The sequence below is a fragment of the Schistocerca gregaria genome, chromosome 1, assembly GCF_023897955.1.
Source record: "Schistocerca gregaria isolate iqSchGreg1 chromosome 1, iqSchGreg1.2, whole genome shotgun sequence".
In the NCBI taxonomy this organism is placed as follows: Eukaryota; Metazoa; Arthropoda; class Insecta; order Orthoptera; family Acrididae; genus Schistocerca; species Schistocerca gregaria.
The window spans coordinates 538,048,272-538,068,500 of record NC_064920.1 but is presented as its reverse complement, the minus strand read 5'-3'; the positions used below and the strand labels follow the sequence as shown (position 1 = coordinate 538,068,500).

The 20,229-nt window shown below is 46.1% G+C and overlaps 1 protein-coding gene across 1 annotated transcript in view; it reads right to left on the bottom strand.

Moving 5' to 3' along the window:
* Window positions 1-20,229, bottom strand: part of LOC126355586 (cGMP-dependent protein kinase, isozyme 1) — a 1,149,467-nt gene that overhangs the window by 1,128,241 nt on the left and 997 nt on the right. The gene's annotated exons all lie outside the window — the stretch shown is intronic.

Sequence of the window (20,229 nt, the reverse complement as noted above, 5' to 3'; positions counted from 1 at the left end):
CAGACTCCCAGCGGCTCAACAACACACGTACACTTTGTGATCAACAGTATCCGGACACCCCCAAAAACATACGTTTTTCATGTTAGGTGGATTGTACTGCCACCTACTGCCAGGTACTCCATTTCAGCGACCTCAGTAGTCATTAGACATCGCAAGAGAGAAGAATAGGACTCTCACGGACTTCGAACGTGGGCAGGTGATTGTGCGTCACTTGTGTCATACGTCTCTAAGCGAGATTTCCACACTCCGAAACATCCCTTCGTCCACTGTTACCGTCGTGATAGTGAGTGGAAACGTGAAGGGTCACGTACAGCACAAAAGCGTACAGGCCGACCTCATCTGTTGACTGACAGAGAGAGACGGCCGACAGTTGAAGAGGGTCGTAATGTGTAGTAGGCAGACATCTACCCAGACCGTCACACAGGAATTCCAAACTGCAAGTACTATGACAGTTAGGCAGGAGGTGCGAAAACGCTGATTTCATGGTCGAGCGGCTGTTCATAAGCCACACAGCAGGCTGGTAAACGCCAAACGACGCCTCGCTTGGTGTAAGGAGCGTAAACATTGGACAGTTGAACAGTGGAAAAACGTTGTGTGGAGTGACGAATCACGGTACACAATGTGGCGATCAGATGGCAGGGTGTGGGAATGTCGAATGCCCGGTGAACGTCATCTGCCAGCGTGTGTAGTGTCAACTGTAATATTCGGAGGCGGTGGTGTTATGGTGTGGTCGTATTTTGCATGGAGGGGGCTTGCACCCCTTGTTGTTTTGCGTGACACAGCACAGGCCTACGTTGATGTTTTAAGCACCTTCTTGCTTCCCACTGTTGAAGAGCAATTCGGGGATGGCGACTGCATCTTTCAACACGATCGAGCACCTGTTCATAATGCACGGCCTGTGGCAGAGTGGTTACACGACAATAACATCCTTGTAATGCACTGGCCTGCACATAGACCTGACCTGATTCCTACAGAACACCTTTGGGATGTTTAGGAACGCCGACTTCATCCCAGGCCTCACCGATCGATATCGATACCGCACCTCAGTGCAGCACTCCGTGAAGAATGTACTGCCATTCCCCACGAAACCTTCCAGCAGCAGATTGAACATATGCCTGCGAGAGTGGAGGCTGTCATCAAGGGTAAGGAAGGGCCAACACCATATTGAATTCCAGCATTACCGGTGGAGGGCGCCACGAACTTTTAACTCATTTTCAGCCAGGTGTCGGGATACTTTTGATCACATAGTGCACCTTAAATTTAGCTTTCCATGATATGTAAAGGTCGCTTCATCGGTAAAGATAATCCTTTCAGCAAAGAACATATCATCCTGCTGTCGGATCAGGACTGAGCGTCACAATTTCATGCGTCTTGTTTAATCCAGCTAATTAATGTGGTACAGCTATCTACGCACAAAACGCGATAGACGCTATACTGACCTACTGCTCCATTGACACTAGTAATTTCTCTGAAGCTAATATGTGAATTATGAGCAACAGTTGCAATAACACTATTTTATTCGAACCATTCGTTCCACGTTCGCTCTTTAGTCTCTGAGTAGAACTACAGTGTACTTCCACAATTTTTTTTTTACACATTCGCTGAATTGTCATTCTTGTTGGCCAACAGCTTTCGGGATACATGTGTGCACACAATCAGTAATGACGTCACAAACCGGTTGCCCAGGCCTTCTCTGCCGCGTTCGTTCCGCGTTCTCCACTAACAAGTGGCATATCCAGTTTCACTTGCTTTGTAAAAGACATTTATTTTTTCTATTGTTATTACTACACTCCTGGAAATGGAAAAAAGAACACATTGACACCGGTGTGTCAGACCCACCATACTTGCTCCGGACACTGCGAGAGGGCTGTACAAGCAATGATCACACGCACGGCACAGCGGACACACCAGGAACCGCGGTGTTGGCCGTCGAATGGCGCTAGCTGCGCAGCATTTGTGCACCGCCGCCGTCAGTGTCAGCCAGTTTGCCGTGGCATACGGAGCTCCATCGCAGTCTTTAACACTGGTAGCATGCCGCGACAGCGTGGACGTGAACCGTATGTGCAGTTGACGGACTTTAAGCGAGGGCGTATACTGGGCATGCGGGAGGCCGGGTGGACGAACCGCCGAATTGCTCAACACGTGGGTCGTGAGGTCTCCACAGTACATCGATGTTGTCGCCAGTGGTCGGCGGAAGGTGCACGTGCCCGTCGACCTGGGACCGGACCGCAGCGACGCACGGATGCACGCCAAGACCGTAGGATCCTACGCAGTGCCGTAGGGACCGCACCGCCACTTCCCAGCAAATTAGGGACACTGTTGCTCCTGGGGTATCGGCGAGGACCATTCGTAACCGTCTCCATGAAGCTGGGCTACAGTCCCGCACACCGTTAGGCCGTCTTCCGCTCACGCCCCAACATCGTGCAGCCCGCCTCCAGTGGTGTCGCGACAGGCGTGAATGGAGGGACGAATGGAGACGTGTCGTCTTCAGCGATGAGAGTCGCTTCTGCCTTGGTGCCAATGATGGTCGTATGTGTGTTTGGCGCCGTGCAGGTGAGCGCCACAATCAGGACTGCATACGACCGAGGCACACAGGGCCAACACCCGGCATCATGGTGTGGGGAGCGATCTCCTACACTGGCCGTACACCTCTGGTGATCGTCGAGGGGACACTGAATAGTGCACGGTACATCCAAACCGTCGTCGAACCCATCGTTCTACCGTTCCTAGACCGGCAAGGGAACTTGCTGTTCCAAGAGGACAATGCACGTCCGCATGTATCCCGTGCCACCCAACGTGCTCTAGAAGGTGTAAGTCAACTACCCTGGCCAGCAAGATCTCCGGATCTGTCCCCCATTGAGCATGTTTGGGACTGGATGAAGCGTCGTCTCACGCGGTCTGCACGTCCAGCACGAACGCTGGTCCAACTGAGGCGCCAGGTGGAAATGGCATGGCAAGCCGTTTCACAGGACTACATCCAGCATCTCTACGATCGTCTCCATGGGAGAATAGCAGCCTGCATTGCTGCGAAAGGTGGATATACACTGTACTAGTGCCGACATTGTGCATGCTCTGTTGCCTGTGTCTCTGTGCCTGTGGTTCTGTCAGTGTGATCATGTGATGTATCTGACCCCAGGAATGTGTCAATAAAGTTTCCCCTTCCTGGGACAATGAATTCACGGTGTTCTTATTTCAATTTCCAAGAGTGTATATTGGAGTTTCGATGTACTCTGTAGTGTCTTTCAGACAAGCATGGACTTCTAAAGGAAGAGGCACTGCTGCCTTCGTATTTGCGAACATGGTGAAATTCCAGCAGCACAATGTATTGGTGACATTGAAAATTTGTGACAAACCGGGACTCAAACCGGGATTTCCCTCTTTACACGAGCGGTGGCGTTAACCGTTTCGGCTATCCGAGTACACTCCCCAGACAGACATCCCGGTCCATATCATAATATGAGGGGTGTCCCTTTGCAACACTTGAAGGTGATGGATATTTTTCCTTGGACAAACAATGCTTTTCGTCACCATCAAAGCAGAAATGCTAATAACACAATTATTTATTTCTGCTATTGTAAAGAAAGTCAAGAGGTGTACGGGGGCTTCTCGGATACCATGTAGAACATGGAATGGATACTAATAGCAAGTGCACGCAGAGGCAGCTATCTGTCGTCAAATGTTTAAACTATTTCGTCGTACACCGCGCAATTAACTTCTGTTCAGCACTTTTTGACATCGAAAAAGTCAAATGGTTCAAATGGCTCTAAGCACTATGGGACTTAACTTCTGAGGTCATCAGTCCCCTAGAACTTAGAACTACTTAAACCTAACCAACCTAAGGACATCACACACATCCATGCCCGAGGCAGGATTCGAACCTGCGACCGTAGCGGTCGCGTGGTTCCAGACTGCAGCACCTATAACCGCTCAGCCACCCCGGCCGGCCGAAAAAGTCAGTATATACACTCATAACACCAAACATCCCCCTCTGCCCCTCCGGTCCAATCACGGAGGCAGCCACCAGTAACTCAGTCTTCGTGTTCCATAAAATTCCTCTGTTTTCAAACTCCGAAAAACCGGCATTTGGGACTCCAGGGCGAAGCCGCTGTCAGGGGTACAACACATAAGGAAATTGCGACGTTTTGAAATCGGGATCAAGGTTCCGTAACAACTGTGATCCTACCTACCTCGGGTACAGTTGCGGGTTACTTGTCTACAGACAACACAGAAGTCCGCCACGGCCTCCAGTGGCTCCGTGCAACACTTTAACTCTGCCGCTCTTACAGAACTCTCCTTATCAGCGGACGTCTTTATTGCCCAGCATAAATCTTAGTCCAAAGACGAGCAGCAAGTTGGGGTTTCCTAGGTGCCGTGACCGCGCACCAGCATGTAAATACTTGCACTACATCGAACAGCCGGCGCGCGGGGGCAGAGGGTGAACGGAGGAAATATCGACCAGCACGCACGTGGTCGACAATGCGGGACGCAAAAAGTGGTCTTCCCTGTTATCCGGCTTTTTATCGCCCGTTCACAGGAAGGATTCCCGCAGGTACGCACGCTATGCAGCACTTACATTTGCTTGCGCTTCGCGTCGGTTTTGTTTCGTTGGGATCCTCACTGCGGACAATATCACGAAGTCATTTTCTTGTTTTTTCGTCTCGGGTACATTTACAGGCCTGATTTGGCACAATTTTATCTTTGTGTTCGGTTTTTACCTGTGAATTTCACAAACAGAGAGTTAGGTGAAATTCATGCCACGTGCTGCACACGAATCTCACCGTAGAACATGGAGTTACGAGATTAGATTATAAGCTGTTTACCACATATTCTCAAGTGCATCTGTTGAATTACTTCAAAACGCCGCTTTAGTCACGAATATGAAATCGCTTTAATCGATAGTTGGCGCCTATTCTTTTGGACATGTCCGAAAGAACAGACACCAGACTTATATTTATCTGCCTTCCGAACAATGGCTGTAAAACAAGAATTAGTCAAAGTTTTAATTACACCTCCAAAAAGTAGAAATAATTGATATCTTCCTTTTCAGTAGGTGGTACCCCACAACTCGTAAATGTATAAGCAGAGATACATAAGTAGAGGTACATATGTAAGGTTACATATGTAGAGTGCCTCCGTTCTCAGGTTAAATACTGACTGTTGATACACTCCTGGAAATGGAAAAAAGAACACATTGACACCGGTGTGTCAGACCCACCATACTTGCTCCGGACACTGCGAGAGGGCTGTACAAGCAATGATCACACGCACGGCACAGCGGACACACCAGGAACCGCGGTGTTGGCCGTCGAATGGCGCTAGCTGCGCAGCATTTGTGCACCGCCGCCGTCAGTGTCAGCCAGTTTGCCGTGGCATACGGAGCTCCATCGCAGTCTTTAACACTGGTAGCATGCCGCGACAGCGTGGACGTGAACCGTATGTGCAGTTGACGGACTTTAAGCGAGGGCGTATACTGGGCATGCGGGAGGCCGGGTGGACGAACCGCCGAATTGCTCAACACGTCGGTCGTGAGGTCTCCACAGTACATCGATGTTGTCGCCAGTGGTCGGCGGAAGGTGCACGTGCCCGTCGACCTGGGACCGGACCGCAGCGACGCACGGATGCACGCCAAGACCGTAGGATCCTACGCAGTGCCGTAGGGACCGCACCGCCACTTCCCAGCAAATTAGGGACACTGTTGCTCCTGGGGTATCGGCGAGGACCATTCGTAACCGTCTCCATGAAGCTGGGCTACAGTCCCGCACACCGTTAGGCCGTCTTCCGCTCACGCCCCAACATCGTGCAGCCCGCCTCCAGTGGTGTCGCGACAGGCGTGAATGGAGGGACGAATAGAGACGTGTCGTCTTCAGCGATGAGAGTCGCTTCTGCCTTGGTGCCAATGATGGTCGTATGCGTGTTTGGCGCCGTGCAGGTGAGCGCCACAATCAGGACTGCATACGACCGAGGCACACAGGGCCAACACCCGGCATCATGGTGTGGGGAGCGATCTCCTACACTGGCCGTACACCTCTGGTGATCGTCGAGGGGACACTGAATAGTGCACGGTACATCCAAACCGCCATCGAACCCATCATTCTACCATTCCTAGACCGAAAGGGAACTTGCTGTTCCAACAGGACAATGCACATCCGCATGTATCCCGTGCCACCCAACGTGCTCTAGAAGGTGTAAGTCAACTACCCTGGCCAGCAAGATCTCCGGATCTGTCCCCCATTGAGCATGTTTGGGACTGGATGAAGCGTCGTCTCACGCGGTCTGCACGTCCAGCACTAACGCTGGTCCAACTGAGGCGCCAGGTGGAAATGGCATGGCAAGCCGTTCCACAGGACTACATCCAGCATCTCTACGATCCATGGGAGAATAGCAGCCTGCATTGCTGCGAAAGGTGGATATACACTGTACTAGTGCCGACATTGTGCATGCTGTGTTGCCTGTGTCTATGTGCCTGTGGTTCTGTCAGTGTGATCATGTGATGTATCTGACCCCAGGAATGTGTCAATAAAGTTTCCCCTTCCTGCGATAATGAATTCACGGTGTTCTTATTTCAATTTCCAGGAGTGTATATAAGGGGCAGCCAAATGAAAATCGAACACCTGCCACAATGCGACCATCGAATGGTTCCATTCAAAAGCAATCCCACATGCGTTAAGACATTTATCACACGAAGAGACGGCACGATCAATCCCTGTTTCGCAGACCGTGATCGGCCGCTACGGATCCACAACCGCACTGACTCTCGTACTTCGTCGTCCGACTGAAACCGATGTCCACCCTTGTCTTCCTTCAGGTCGCCAAAGATGTGTAAATCACACGGTGAAAGATTTGCGACGTACGGAGGGTGTTGCAGTGTTTCTCAGCCAAATCGTTGGAAACCAGTCTTCGTCCGATTGGTACTGCGCGAGTGGGCGCATTTTCTGCAAGGTGTCTTCACAGCACTGAGCAATGATTGTGGTTCCACGCTCGATGAACTCGACGAACAGAGAGTTCCTGCTCTCAAAAAAGAAGGTCGTCATTCCCTTACCAGGACTTACGTGAACCGCTTTGGATTCCTTTGGCGGGGGAGATATTTACACTGTTGGCTTTATAGTTCGCCCTCAGGCTGTCCGAATGCTGTCGGACGGTATCATATTGTTGTACGTAACGCCCGCCCCTTGCTGCCAATCAGAGGAAGGATACGCTGTACCAGTTTGGTTGGGAAATACTGGAACGTCCTCCGTACAGCTCGGAACTTTCACCGTGTGATTTAAACGTCTTAGGCAACCTAAAGAAAGACATGCGTGTACATCAGTTTCACTTGGACGAGGAAGTGCAAGAGTGGGTACGGTTGTCGATTTCTCAGTGGCCTATCGCATTCCATGATACAGGAACAGGTCGCCTCGTCTCCCAGTGACATAAATATCATAACGCATGTGGCAATTACTTTTTAATTGAACATTCCATCGGGACCTTTGTGGCAGGTGTACGAATGAGTGTACTGTTTGGTACTTTTTAAGACCGGTGCTGTAATTTCTGTATTCTGACAACAGTGATGACTTCGTGGGTTTTATTACGTGACGCATTTGGTTTTGTATCACCTAGTATTACGTTCTAAATATTTTTGGAACTTGACGATGGTCCGTGGGCCGGGACTAATCGTTCATAAATATCTACCAGAAGCCCTTGCGATATACCACGACTTTTTCAAATAATTTTTTGTATGTTTGCAGGTACATGTCCATAGTCGAGGTACATTTTGGAATGTCGATGCCACAGTACTGCAGTCCACTGATGAAGGGAAGTGTCACACAGTGATTCGGCCTTTGCCTTTGAATGGGAACAACGCAGCTAAACTGCATACTGAGTTGGTGGATGTGTACATGATGAACCGTAGTACGTCACACTGGTTACACGGAGCAGACGCTTCCAGAGTGGTCAAACAAGTCTGAATGACCAAGAACGAAGTTTTAGACCTTGTATCTGTGACGAATAGGGAAACATAACACAAATGGGGGATCTCGTGCTCGAAGACCGGAGTATCACGTCGACGCCTTATCATAAAAAGTGAAAATTAGTCATGGCTCAGTTATCAACACATCGCACGACTTATTTTACAATGTGTGTTCCTCCAGGCATACATGCATCTCTGAAGGAACAGCCACTGGTTCAATGGTGTCGGTCTGGAGCTGTATTAATACAGGGCGTAGCGGGTATAAGTGAACACATTCCAATTTGTGACTGAGGACAGTGCACTGAACAACATTGCATCAGTATTTGGTTCATTTTGAGATTACAGTTATTAGGAGTAGCATGCTTTTAGTACATGTCGCAAGAGCAAGCCATTGGTGCTTATTTTGCAGTGGGCATCACGTCAGATGCTGCAGTGTGGACACGTGGAAGCAAAGCAGTTAGTCCATAATGACAGGCGTAATCAATTTTGTGGTGATGTTCCAACCGTGCAGAAAAATCACGCCGTCAAGTTTGTGATATGTTTGTGGGGAGACTGTTCGACGCAGAGAAAAAACAACAAACATGCTGGTGAGTGTACTAAGGTACCACTTATCAAAATATCTGCACTTATAGCCTTTACACCATGTATTACGAAATTTATTCGCCAATTGCGAATTCTTTGAATCAAGCTATATTATGTATAGAAAAGCCTATAGGCGACACCTGAAAATTTGTGTCAGATCAGGACTCGAAACCGGATTCCCCGCTTTACGGTGAGTGGCCACCGTTACCATTTCGGTTATCCCTGTACACTTCACAGACCGACCTAAATCTTCATGTACCACATTGTCTACGCCCCCACTGCTCAAAACATTAATTTGATTCCCGCAACATGGTTTAAGAGACAAAGTGTTCAACATTTAGGTGCGTGGCCGAAGGAACAGACACTGTAAAATAAATATTACAAGACTAGAAGGGCAAATCGATTAATAGTACTGATGTTTAATATGTTTGTCTCGTTAACCCAGTTACGGAGGAACCAAGTAATATTGCGAGCAATAAAGGTACAGTTTAGCGTGTACAGATTTGGGTCGGTCTGTGAAGCGAGCATGGATAGCCGAAACTGTACTTGAGATAAGTGGGAAATCAGGGTTAGAGTCCCGGCTCAGCACAAATTTTCAAGGGTCACCAAGAATACTCTTTCTATACCTAACGTAGCTGATGTCAAAGAATTCGTGAATAAATTGACGGAAATTTTTAATGCGATAAAGTACGTCGCATGACTGCTTACGCAACTGGTCACACTCATCGAAAAAGCAACCAAAGTTAGACTGCAGCGGAAATATCGCAGCCGTGGCAGGCCAGTCCTGAGACTGCTTTAGCCACATAATCCCTGTGGACGAACGCGAGACAAAGGAGCAAAGCAGTCAGAGGAAACCTTCCCCGTTTCTAACACCCCAGACGTCGACGGGACGCCAAATGCAATATTCCTTTCTTCCTTCATTGGTAATTTTTCACAACATATGTAAATGCACTAGTAGTTCACGTCGGAAGTTCCAGTACGTTTTTCATGGATGACTCTGTTGTATACACAGAATTCGCAACGCTAAAAAGTTGTAACGAAATACAAGAAGATCTGCAGAGGATCGGGATTTGGTGCAGGGAACAGCAGTTGATCCTTGTAAAGAGGGTGAACAAAAAAAACATATAAAGGGAGGTGAACACAAATGTGGAAACACCAAGATTACATCTGTGTAGGAAAATCGTTGCCACTGGAAACAGCTGCCAGTCGTCTCGGAATGATAAATACAGGTCTTGTGTGGTTTTCAGGGGAATTTCGTACCATTTTTCCTTCATGATTGTGGCAAGTTCAAGTGCGATGATGAAGGTGGGTAGCGGTCAAGCACCATTCTTACCAAAGTATACACCAAATGCCGAGTAATAATAATGTCTGGTGAGAATGGTGGCCAAGAGATAGGCAACAATATATCCTCGTGCTAATAAAAACAGTCTTGACATTGCGATCCATGTGAAAAGAGCATTGTCGTACTGGAATACAGCTTCACCAGTAGGAAACAAACATTTTACCATGGGATGGACCTGATCAACCGTTTCGTAGTACTTGGCAGTAATGCGACCTTGCAGGAATACTTTGCGTCCTTGGAAGACCAAGTCATGACCGCCCAAATCATCAACAAGTCTCAGTCGCATTCCACTCTTGGGATATTAAGTCTGATCAGAAGTAGAAAATAGTGTGAAACAATCATCCGATCAGACGATTTTCTTCTATTGCTCCATAGGCTAGGTTTTATGCTTCGGCACGTCGTTTTCCTGTTACGATCATTTACATCACTGATGAGTGTTTTCGGAATTTCAACTTTCCCTGCAAACACCAGAGATGAAAAAGTTTTCCTATGAACTAAAGCTGTTGTACATTACTGGCCATTAAAATTGCTACACCAAGAAGAAATGCTGATGATAAACGGGTATTCATTGGACAAATATATTATACTAGAAATGGCACCTGATTACATTTTCACGCAATTTCGGTGCATAGATCCTGAAAAATCAGTACCCAGAACAACCACCTATGGCCGTAATAACGGCCTTGATACGCCTGGGCATTGAGTCAGACAGAGCTTGGATGGAGTGTACAGGTATAGCTGCCCATGCACCTTCAACACGATACCACAGTTCATCCAGAGTGGTGACTGGCGTATTGTGACGAGCAAGTTGCTCAGCCACCATTGACCAGACGTTTTCAATTGGTGAGAGATCTGGAGAATGTGCTGGCCAGAGCAGAAAGGTCCGTACAGGACCTACAACATGCGGTCGTGCATTATCCTGCTGAAATGTAGGGTTTCGCAGGAATCGAATGAAGGGTAGAGACACGGGTCGTAACACATCTGAAATGTAACGTCCCCTGTTCAAAGTGTCGTCAATGCGAACAAGAGGTGCCCGAGACGTGTAACCAGTGGCACCCCATACTATTACGCCGGGTGATACGCCAGTATGGCGATGACGAACACACGCTTCCAATGTGCGTTCACCGCGACGTCGCCAAACACGGATGCGACTAGCATGATACTGTAAACAGAACCTGGATTCATCCGAAAAAATTACGGTTTGCCATTCGTGCACCCAGGTTCGCCGGTGAGTACACCATCGCATGCGTTCCCGTCTGTGATGCAGCGTCAAGGGTAACCGCAGCCATGGTCTCCCAGCTGATAGTCCATGCTACTGCAAAAGTCGTCGAACTGTTCGTGCAGATGGTTGTTGCCTTGCAAACGTCCCCATCTGTTGACTCAGGGATCGAGACGTGGCTGCACGGTCCGTTACAGCCATACGGATAAGATGCTTGTCATCTCGACTGCTAGTGATACGAGGCCGTTGGGATCCAGCACGGCGTTCCGTATAACCCTCCTGAACCCACTGATTCCATATTCTGCTAACAGTCATTGGATCTCTACCAACGCGAGTAGCAATGTCGCGATAGGATAAACAGCAATTGCGGTAGGCTACAATCTGACCTTTATATCAATGTCGGAAACGTGATGGTAAGCTTTTCTCCCCGTTACACGAGGCATCACCACAACGTTTCACCCGGCAACGCCGGTCAACTGCTGTTTGTGTATGAAAAATCGGTTGGAAACTTTCCTCGTGTCAGCACGTTGTAGGTGTCGCCACCGGCGCCAACCTTGTGTGTGAATGCTCTGAAAAGCTAATTACTTGCATATCACAGCATCTTCTTGCTGTCGGTTAAATTTCGCGTCTGTAGCACGTCATCTTTGTGGTGTAGCAATTTTAATGGCCAGTAGTTTATGTTACCACTTAATTAATTACGCTTTTCCTTACCAGTAACCAAATTTAGGATATTTAGGGCCGTTGGAATGATCTAAAAAAGAATATTATTTTCAGGAGGCTGAGTAATGGAGACCGGGGTTTTTTTTTTTTTTTTTTTTTTTTTTTTTTTTTTTTTTTTTTTTTTTTTTTTTTGAGCACTTGTTCCCTCGGGGATAGTGGGGGGTCGCGCACGAACCTCCCCATCACCATCCCCCCACATTTCCTGGATCCAAATATGGCTCGGAACTGTGGTTGGTCCATACCGTTACATCTTCTACACAAAAGCTGTTCATTTTTGGAACACAACCTACGACCAGCTTACAGACAGAAGCGATGACACTTTCTGCAGTACCTGACCATCATTTTGCAGGACAATGCTCAAGCAAGTACAGTGCAAGCTGTTACTGATTTGTTTTACTGATGGGGCTGCAGAGTGCTATACCACCTACTGCACCCCCCTGACGTAAGCCCTCGTGAGTTCAACTCGATTTCTCAACTGAAGGAAACACTTCACGGCATTCGCTTCAGAACTGCTACAAATTCGTAGGGCAATAGACCGCGCCACTCGAACTGTCAACACAACTGGCACTGCTAAAAGTTTCCTACGATTTCCACGTCGCCAGCAACGGATTATAGACAATGATGGGGACCACTTTGAAGGTCAGTAACACTTTGAAACACGTATCTATTTTGTACGAGCTGTAAGTAAATAGTTCCCACTTTTAAAGTTCCAACCCTCGTACAAAAATACGTCCGATCACATCAAAGGTATGCTTACGACTCTCACACTCTGCGGAAATAACCACATTCCAAAGGGTTTACAGTTTTTCTTAACAAATGAATTTCTACTAGTTTCTGTTACAGTATTACTTTCGAGTATTATTTCATAAAAGAATCCAGAAATAAATATGGTAAACAGTACAATACTGCGAAATTAATAATATAAATTTTAAATGTGTCAATAGTTCGTAGTGTCAAATGTTCGTAAAGAATCATTTTAACGGTACCTCCAGAACTAGCACTTATCGATTATAGCACAGAGACATTTTGTCAAATGATTCATTTTCGCAAATTTTAGTTTGAAATACTACGTATGTGTATAAAATGATATGAAAGTTTTCAGAAAAGCAACTGAGGTAATACTGACCTGTGCAAAATTCGAAAAGTAATACTGGTATCGACAACCTTAGTAAGGAACTGACCATTAGATGTCACGACAGACGAGATCGGGCAGTAGAAAAGGAGGCGGGAAGTATTCTGTTGCCTTCGAGAAGCAGCTACATTAGAAAGGACCTGTCGGAAGAGCTCAGTGATTTCGAACATGGACTTCTCTCTGGATGTAACACAAGTAACGAATTCGTCAAGAACACACACATCAAAAAAAGTTCTAAGTCACCCCATTTCCCAGAACTCCTGACGATAGACGTTGACTGTCGATATTTTATCACAGACACAGTCCCTTTGACTGTTCAGAGATGTCACTAAACCCGCCCATGATGCAAACAACCATGCATGAGCAGCGCCTATTAGACGGAAGGGGTCCAACAGCTGATCAGTTCCAGTCATTACAGCAGGAAGGAGGTACACTGCTCGTGTTGTTTGTAGTTCAACCATACCGCTGTTCGATCGCATCCGCATTGTTACTTTGTGCTAGGAAGGGCTCTCAACAAGGAAACTGTCCAGGCGCCTCGGGGTGAACAAAAGCGATGTTGTTCGGACATGGAGGAGATACAGAGAGACAGGAACTGTCGATGACATGCCTCGCTCAGGCCGCCCAAGGGTTACTACTGCAGCGGATGACCGCTACCTTGCCTTTGGTCCAGCCACAAGACGACTCAAACGGTGCGCTATAGGGTGCACGATGCGCAGCTTCACTCACGACGTCCAAGCCGAGGTCCATCTTTGTAACCACGCCACCATGTAGCGCGGTACAGATGGGCCCAACAACGTGCCGAATGGACCGCTCAGGATTGGCACCACGTTCCATTCACCGATGAGTGTCGCATATGCCTTCAACCAGACAATCGTCGGACGCGTGTTTGGAGGCAACTCGGTCAGGCTGAACACCTTAGACACACTGTCCAGCGGGTGCATCAAGGTGCAGGTTCCCTGCTGCTCTGGGGTGGCATTATGTGAGACCGACGTACGCCGCTGGTGGTCATGGAAGCTGCCGTAACGGCTGTACGATGCGTGAATGGCATCCTCCGGCCGATAGTGCAACCATGTCGGCAGCATATTGGCGAGGCAATCGTTTTCACGGCTAACATTTCGCGCCCCCATCGTGCACTTCTTGTGAATGACTTCCTTCAGGATAACGACATCGCTCGACTAGAGTGGCCACCATGTTCTCCAGACGTGAACCCTATCGAACATGCCAGGGATAGATTGAAAAAGGCTGTATATGGACGACGTGAGCCACAAACTACTGAGGGATCTACGCCGCATCGCCGTTGATGTGTGGGAAAATCTGGACCAACAGAGCCTTGATGAACTTGTGGACGGTATGCCACGACGAATACAGGCATGCATCAATGCAAGAGGACGTGCTACTGGATATTAGAGTTACCGGTGTGTATAGCAGTTTAGACCACCACTTCTGAAGGTCTCGCTGTATGGTGGTACAACATGCAATGTGTGGTTTTCATGAGCAAAAAAAGGGCAGAAATGATGTTTATGTTGATCTCTATTCCAATTTTCTGTACAGATTTAGGAACTCTCTGAAACGAGGTAATGCAAAATTTTTATGTGTGTATTTGAGTCCATCTAAAGCTGCACAAGTCGGCTGTTGGTGACGTGATTGTGAAGTGTAAACGCGAAGGATCAAGCACATCTAAACCAAGAGCAGGCGGATTTAATGTACTGATCGACAGGGACCATCGAGCGCTGAGAAGGGTGGTTGAGAAAAACAGCTTGAAATCATCGGAAGGAATCACTCGCGAGTTCCACGGTGTTACCAGCAATCCAGCTGGCACAATCGCTGTGAGCAGGGAGTTAAAAACAATGAGGTACAATAGTCGAGCAGCTCTTCATACGCAACACATTGCTGTAGTCAATGATGTGCGATGGTGTATGTGTCCACGCCACTGGATGCGGATGACTGGAAACGAGCGATCTGCAGTGGTGAACCACGCTACACCCTGTGACAGTCAGATGAAAGGGGTCTGAGTTTGGCGAATCGTGTGTAGTCCCAACAGAAGTACCGAGCTGGTGTTACGCTATGAGGGTATTTTTCGTAATTAGGGGTGGCGCATTAGAAAACGCTAAATGCGGAAGGATATGAACACATTTCATAGCACTGCGTACTGCGAACAGCAGAGAAGCTCTTCGGAGACGATGACTGTTGTATCAATATCAATATGGCAATGTACCCTGTCATAAAGCAGCATCAGTGAGGCAATGATCTGTCACCAACAACATTTCTTAAATGGACTGGCCCGCCCAGAGTCGTTAACTGTGCGCGATGGAACACCTGTGGGGTGAGTTAGGATGTCGACTTCGCTGCAGACCTCAGCGTCCAGCATCGTTAACTTCTCTGGTTTGGGCTCTTGATGAGGTATGGGCTGCTATTGCTCCACAGACATTCAGACCCCTGCGACTCTTAAAGCTTTCCCGGCGGATATGTTGTAAACAGTCTTCACGGGTTTGCCGCCGGATCACTTTGTGCAAATTCCACAATATTTCCTCGGAGCGACTGTCCGACATCGTCAGGTGGTTCAACCTTGCTGGTGGCTGGGTACATATCTAGCCAATTTCCACAATATTTCCTCGGAGCAACTGTCTGACGTCTTCAGGTGGTTCAACCTTGCTGGTGGCTAGATATGTACCCAGCCACCAGCAAGGTTGAACCACCTGACGATGTCGGACAGTCGCTCCGAGGAAATATTGTGGAATTTGCACAACGTGATCAAAAAAATGGTTCAAACGGCTCTAAGCACTATGGGACTTAGCGTCTGAGGTCATCAGTCTCCTAGACTTAGAACTACTTAAACCTGACTAACCTAAGGACATCACACACATCCATGCCCGAGGCAGGATACGAACCTGCGACCGTTGCAGCAGCGCTTTTCCGGACTGAAGCGCCTAGAACTTCTCGGCCACAGCGGCCGGCGACAACGTGATCCGGCGGCAAACCCGTGAAGACTATTTACATTCAGACACCTCCTTGAAAGCGTCCCCATCAGAGTTGAAGCCACCATAAAGGCGAAGAATGGACACATCGCATATTAAAGTCCACTAATAGGTATCCAGACACTTCTGATCAGTTCGTGTACAAGAGAGAGTATCGTCAGAATGAATATAGTGTCGTCTAATTAAGATATTTTATTTGTGTTAGAGAGGAAGAACTGGGATATGTAGTAACAGCCCGCCAAGGTCGTGGTCATTAAAGACTGGGCACAGACCAGACTTGGAAAAGAAGTCGGCCAAGTTCTTGTGAAAGCAATCAGCTGTGCATTTGCGGTAAATTGAATGATCGGACGGAATTCAGAATCATGGTCCTCTCTTATCCTAGTCTTATCTCTTAACCGCTGCGCCACCTTATTTGATGGATTTGAGAGTTAAAATATACGCCAAACGTTCAGGTATAGGTTTTCCTAAAAAGCTTCAGGCAAGTAACGGAATGATTTTTGCAAAAGTATAGCTGTCAATTTCTGTAACAACAAGTACGTCGTTTGAATATTAATCACTGACCTCCATATTTTACGGTAACATATGTTGAATCGATGCGCTACAGCACAGAAATACACGGTTCAACTGAACGAGGGGATGACAGACATTTGTCTGAAGCGACAGTTCAGTCTCCTCCCTGCAGACCGAACAATCTGCCTCTACAGGTTTAATGGTGGAGGGACATGAGCATAAAATCGGTGACTGATGGCGTTAGCACTCCTCTGGACAAATATATAATAAGAACTACGAGTATATATAAACTGAAAACAGCTGTTCGCATCTGCGAAACACAAACGGAACCCGCTGGATAAAGCAAACATCTGCAGTGTTTCATGTATTTGCGGTCGAGAGTGAGTGTGTGTGTGTGTGTGTGTGTGTGTGTGTGTGTGTGTGTGAAACACGAAGAGAAATGTCAACACACTGTAAAACTAGCAAAGAAGCCAATGCGGACTGGTGTATATACTGACAGGTCTGTGGTAGCGGCATGCGCTTTTGAAAGCAACCATGTCGTCCTATTTAAAGAAAGCCCCGTCTTCAATACACCAACACATTTACACCCGTGGCTGAACGTGAAGAAGACTATAATTTCAATATAAAAGGGAAATAAAAAAAATCTAACTCTTGGACTTCAATTTTATATCAATTAAAATAAATCGAGGGGAGGTCTCAATAACTGTGAGTTATTTCTGTCAGAGAGCCATTAAAAGGAGGAAGAATAGGTAGTGTCTTGCCATGAAATCATTCCCGATGCATATCCCCCTTTAAACTATAACCAGTGAACCTCTTCCATTTCATTATTTTCAACAACAATGCCCACCTCCTACGACCTACCACCCATATTCCGTTTCTTGGCCATCCCAATATTTATCCCATATATTCTCCCGTATCACTCGTTCTTCTGTCACTTGTACATCCAAATCCCTCCACTAGAAAATATTGTCTGGAGTCCAAAGCACTATCATCCTCGTAGGATCCAAGACCAGAAAGCCTCCAGCGTATCCATCAGAAAACGGCAATGTGAATAAAACAAACTGTTTGTTAGACATGCTTTAATTCCAGAACTATACACAGTATTTGAATTTTGATGTTGTAGCTTCCACAGTTCAAACGGCAGCAATACATTAAATACTCTTCAATATTTGTTTCTGAGGATCTCGGGCATTCCACCGGGCGATGCCATTAAAACTACGCAGTACTTCGACAGGGCACCTGTCTCTCATTCACGCGACGATGTTAACTATTAGAAGAAGACAGCCGCCCTCATCAAGTGAATATAAAGAGCAAGGGCTCGAAATGCTGTCCAGTGACAATGGCCATAGATCTTCAAAGAGAGTATTTATTACTTCGGAGAATCCTTAAACAGTACTTGTGTTTCCTTGTGCCATGTGTTCACTTTCAGTCACGTCGTAACACCATGATGCCAGTTTTCTATTTTTTTATATATATTTATTTGGTTCTCTAATCCAAATCCTAGCCTGAAAATTTTCTTACTGCTGCGAAAGCGAAGAACACAATGAACAACGATTCGACTTTTTCCCTTGGAGTTCTACACACCAAGCTTCGAAAAAAAAAAGGACGTTGACAACAGGGCACTGTGGACCCAAATGTAACGGTAATAATAAGAAAACAAAAGGAACAACAAAATATCAGTGATACCCTCTCATGCTCATAAACATAATTCAGGAATGTGAACATGAAATGCCTCAATAAGAAGTAGTTAATGGGAATGAACAATAAAAGACTTAAATATTACAGAATATCAGTGGATGATGATGGTTTCACAAATACGTTATCTTTCCGCACAGTAAGAGTGACGCAATACCTGTTACGTCCTATCTTTACTCGTATTTCTTATTTCTCAGAGGCACGTGACACAGGTTTAAATTTCTGAAGAAAGTATTGCTTGAAATAGCAAATGCGTCTAGTGTAACTCTAGTAGCCTAATATGCTTTCAGATTCACGTGCATGCTATTCAACTCCAACAAAAACCTGCTTTTTTTTAATAAGAAATTAAGAAGGTTCTTTTTTCTAACAGTGAAGAAATTTTTTTATAATTGCTTTAAAGTAACATTTTCAGTTCTATGCAAGAAATATTCATTTTTTAAAACTGTTGACGGCTAAAGAGTGTAATAGTTAAACACGAGCTAGTATAATTGTCGATGATGCAGTTGTACACTCACGCTGCGGGAACCTAACTCCTAATGACTTGTGAGATCAGGCGAAATATCCCACTCTGAAAAAAACCGCTTTTGTAAAGGCGTCTCTATTAACGCTATTTGTGAAAATGCCTTACCCATGAAAACGATCTCTTCTTGTAATTCCGTAATCTTTCTATCGGTCTCTATGATCTGTGTTTGACACGCGAGTTAAAAGGCAGAGGGCAGGCCGAAAACCTGAAACAATTTCCAGACACCCAGCGACACAATGTTTGCAGCAGAAGTCCGGCATAGTATTTTCCAATACCATCTGTTACTTGAGCAAAACGCAAATCCATAAAGAAAATTTCCCAAACAATAAATTTGTAAACAGTTTCACGGAGAGTGTTACCTAAACACTTAAGCAATGTTAGGCGCCACAGAAACGAGTACGACAGATCCGGAATTCCTTAATCTATATGAACGATTTAGCTATATAGTATGAATGCATTCGTCAGTAAGCTGACTCATAATACATACAATCCTCATAAGTTGCCTGAATTTGTCATACATTACGTTCAAATTCAAAGCAGCGCGTATTATAAATATACAAAACCTATTCCGATCCATTGTCACCAGTCAATGGTTAGAATCGATCAAAGTTAAAGCTTACTAAGCAAATATAAATTTTGGCATGTAATTACATCAGCATTATAATACTGTACCGAACACGAATGGCTGACTCCGTTGGAATGATCTGAAAGTACACAAGTAGTTTTCGAAAACAACTGTGATATCGCATACTAATTGAACCGCCCAAAGAGTCAGATTGAAGAAGTATTGCGATCAAATCGGAAGACATTCCACGAGTCATTGACCGTCTGTTTACACGTATTTAGGTACACCACGAGCTCCTGATGACCCCTGTTGATTCCTTGCGAACACAGACCGCCGGCAGCAACGCCGAACAGTTGCAAACTATTCGTCGAAGTTTTTCATGTTGTCTACGTGAGGATGCTAGAGATAAGACGAGAAAGATTTAAGACTGTGAGAAAGAATACAGACGCTGTCATCAACACTGCAGTTAGGGTGTTACGGTGTTGACTGGTGTTCCTCTCACCGAGCTTTGAACAATGCGGAGTAAAGGGGCATAAAACGATTTTCATTCACTAATTATACCTTGGTTTTCTTATTAATTTCGACAAAACGTTTCGTTTAAGGTGCCGAAAGGCGGGAAAAACGGAATGCTTTGGATTTATCTCGTGTCATTATGAAAGTCGTTAAGAAGAATTCAAAAACGTATTCTTACGATAATGACCAAGATAACCAAAAAATGTCTTTTCGCGATATTTCTCTGAATGCAGGGCCGGGAGTTGTTTACACAAAACTAAGAATTCTTTTTTGTCAGCCGTACCTAAAGCAACAAAATTTTTTGCTATGCCTTAACAAAAAAGAATACTAACACATCAGGTGAATATTTGTAGTTGCTAAGTTACTGGCATTCATTTTTTGACTTTCAAGTGTTATTATATAGCCTTTCCAAACGACAGACTTGCAAGCGAAACATAAAACAGTACATTCAAATAGAATAACACCAATATTGTGTGCTCACGTTACTGATGAATAACGGTATATATTT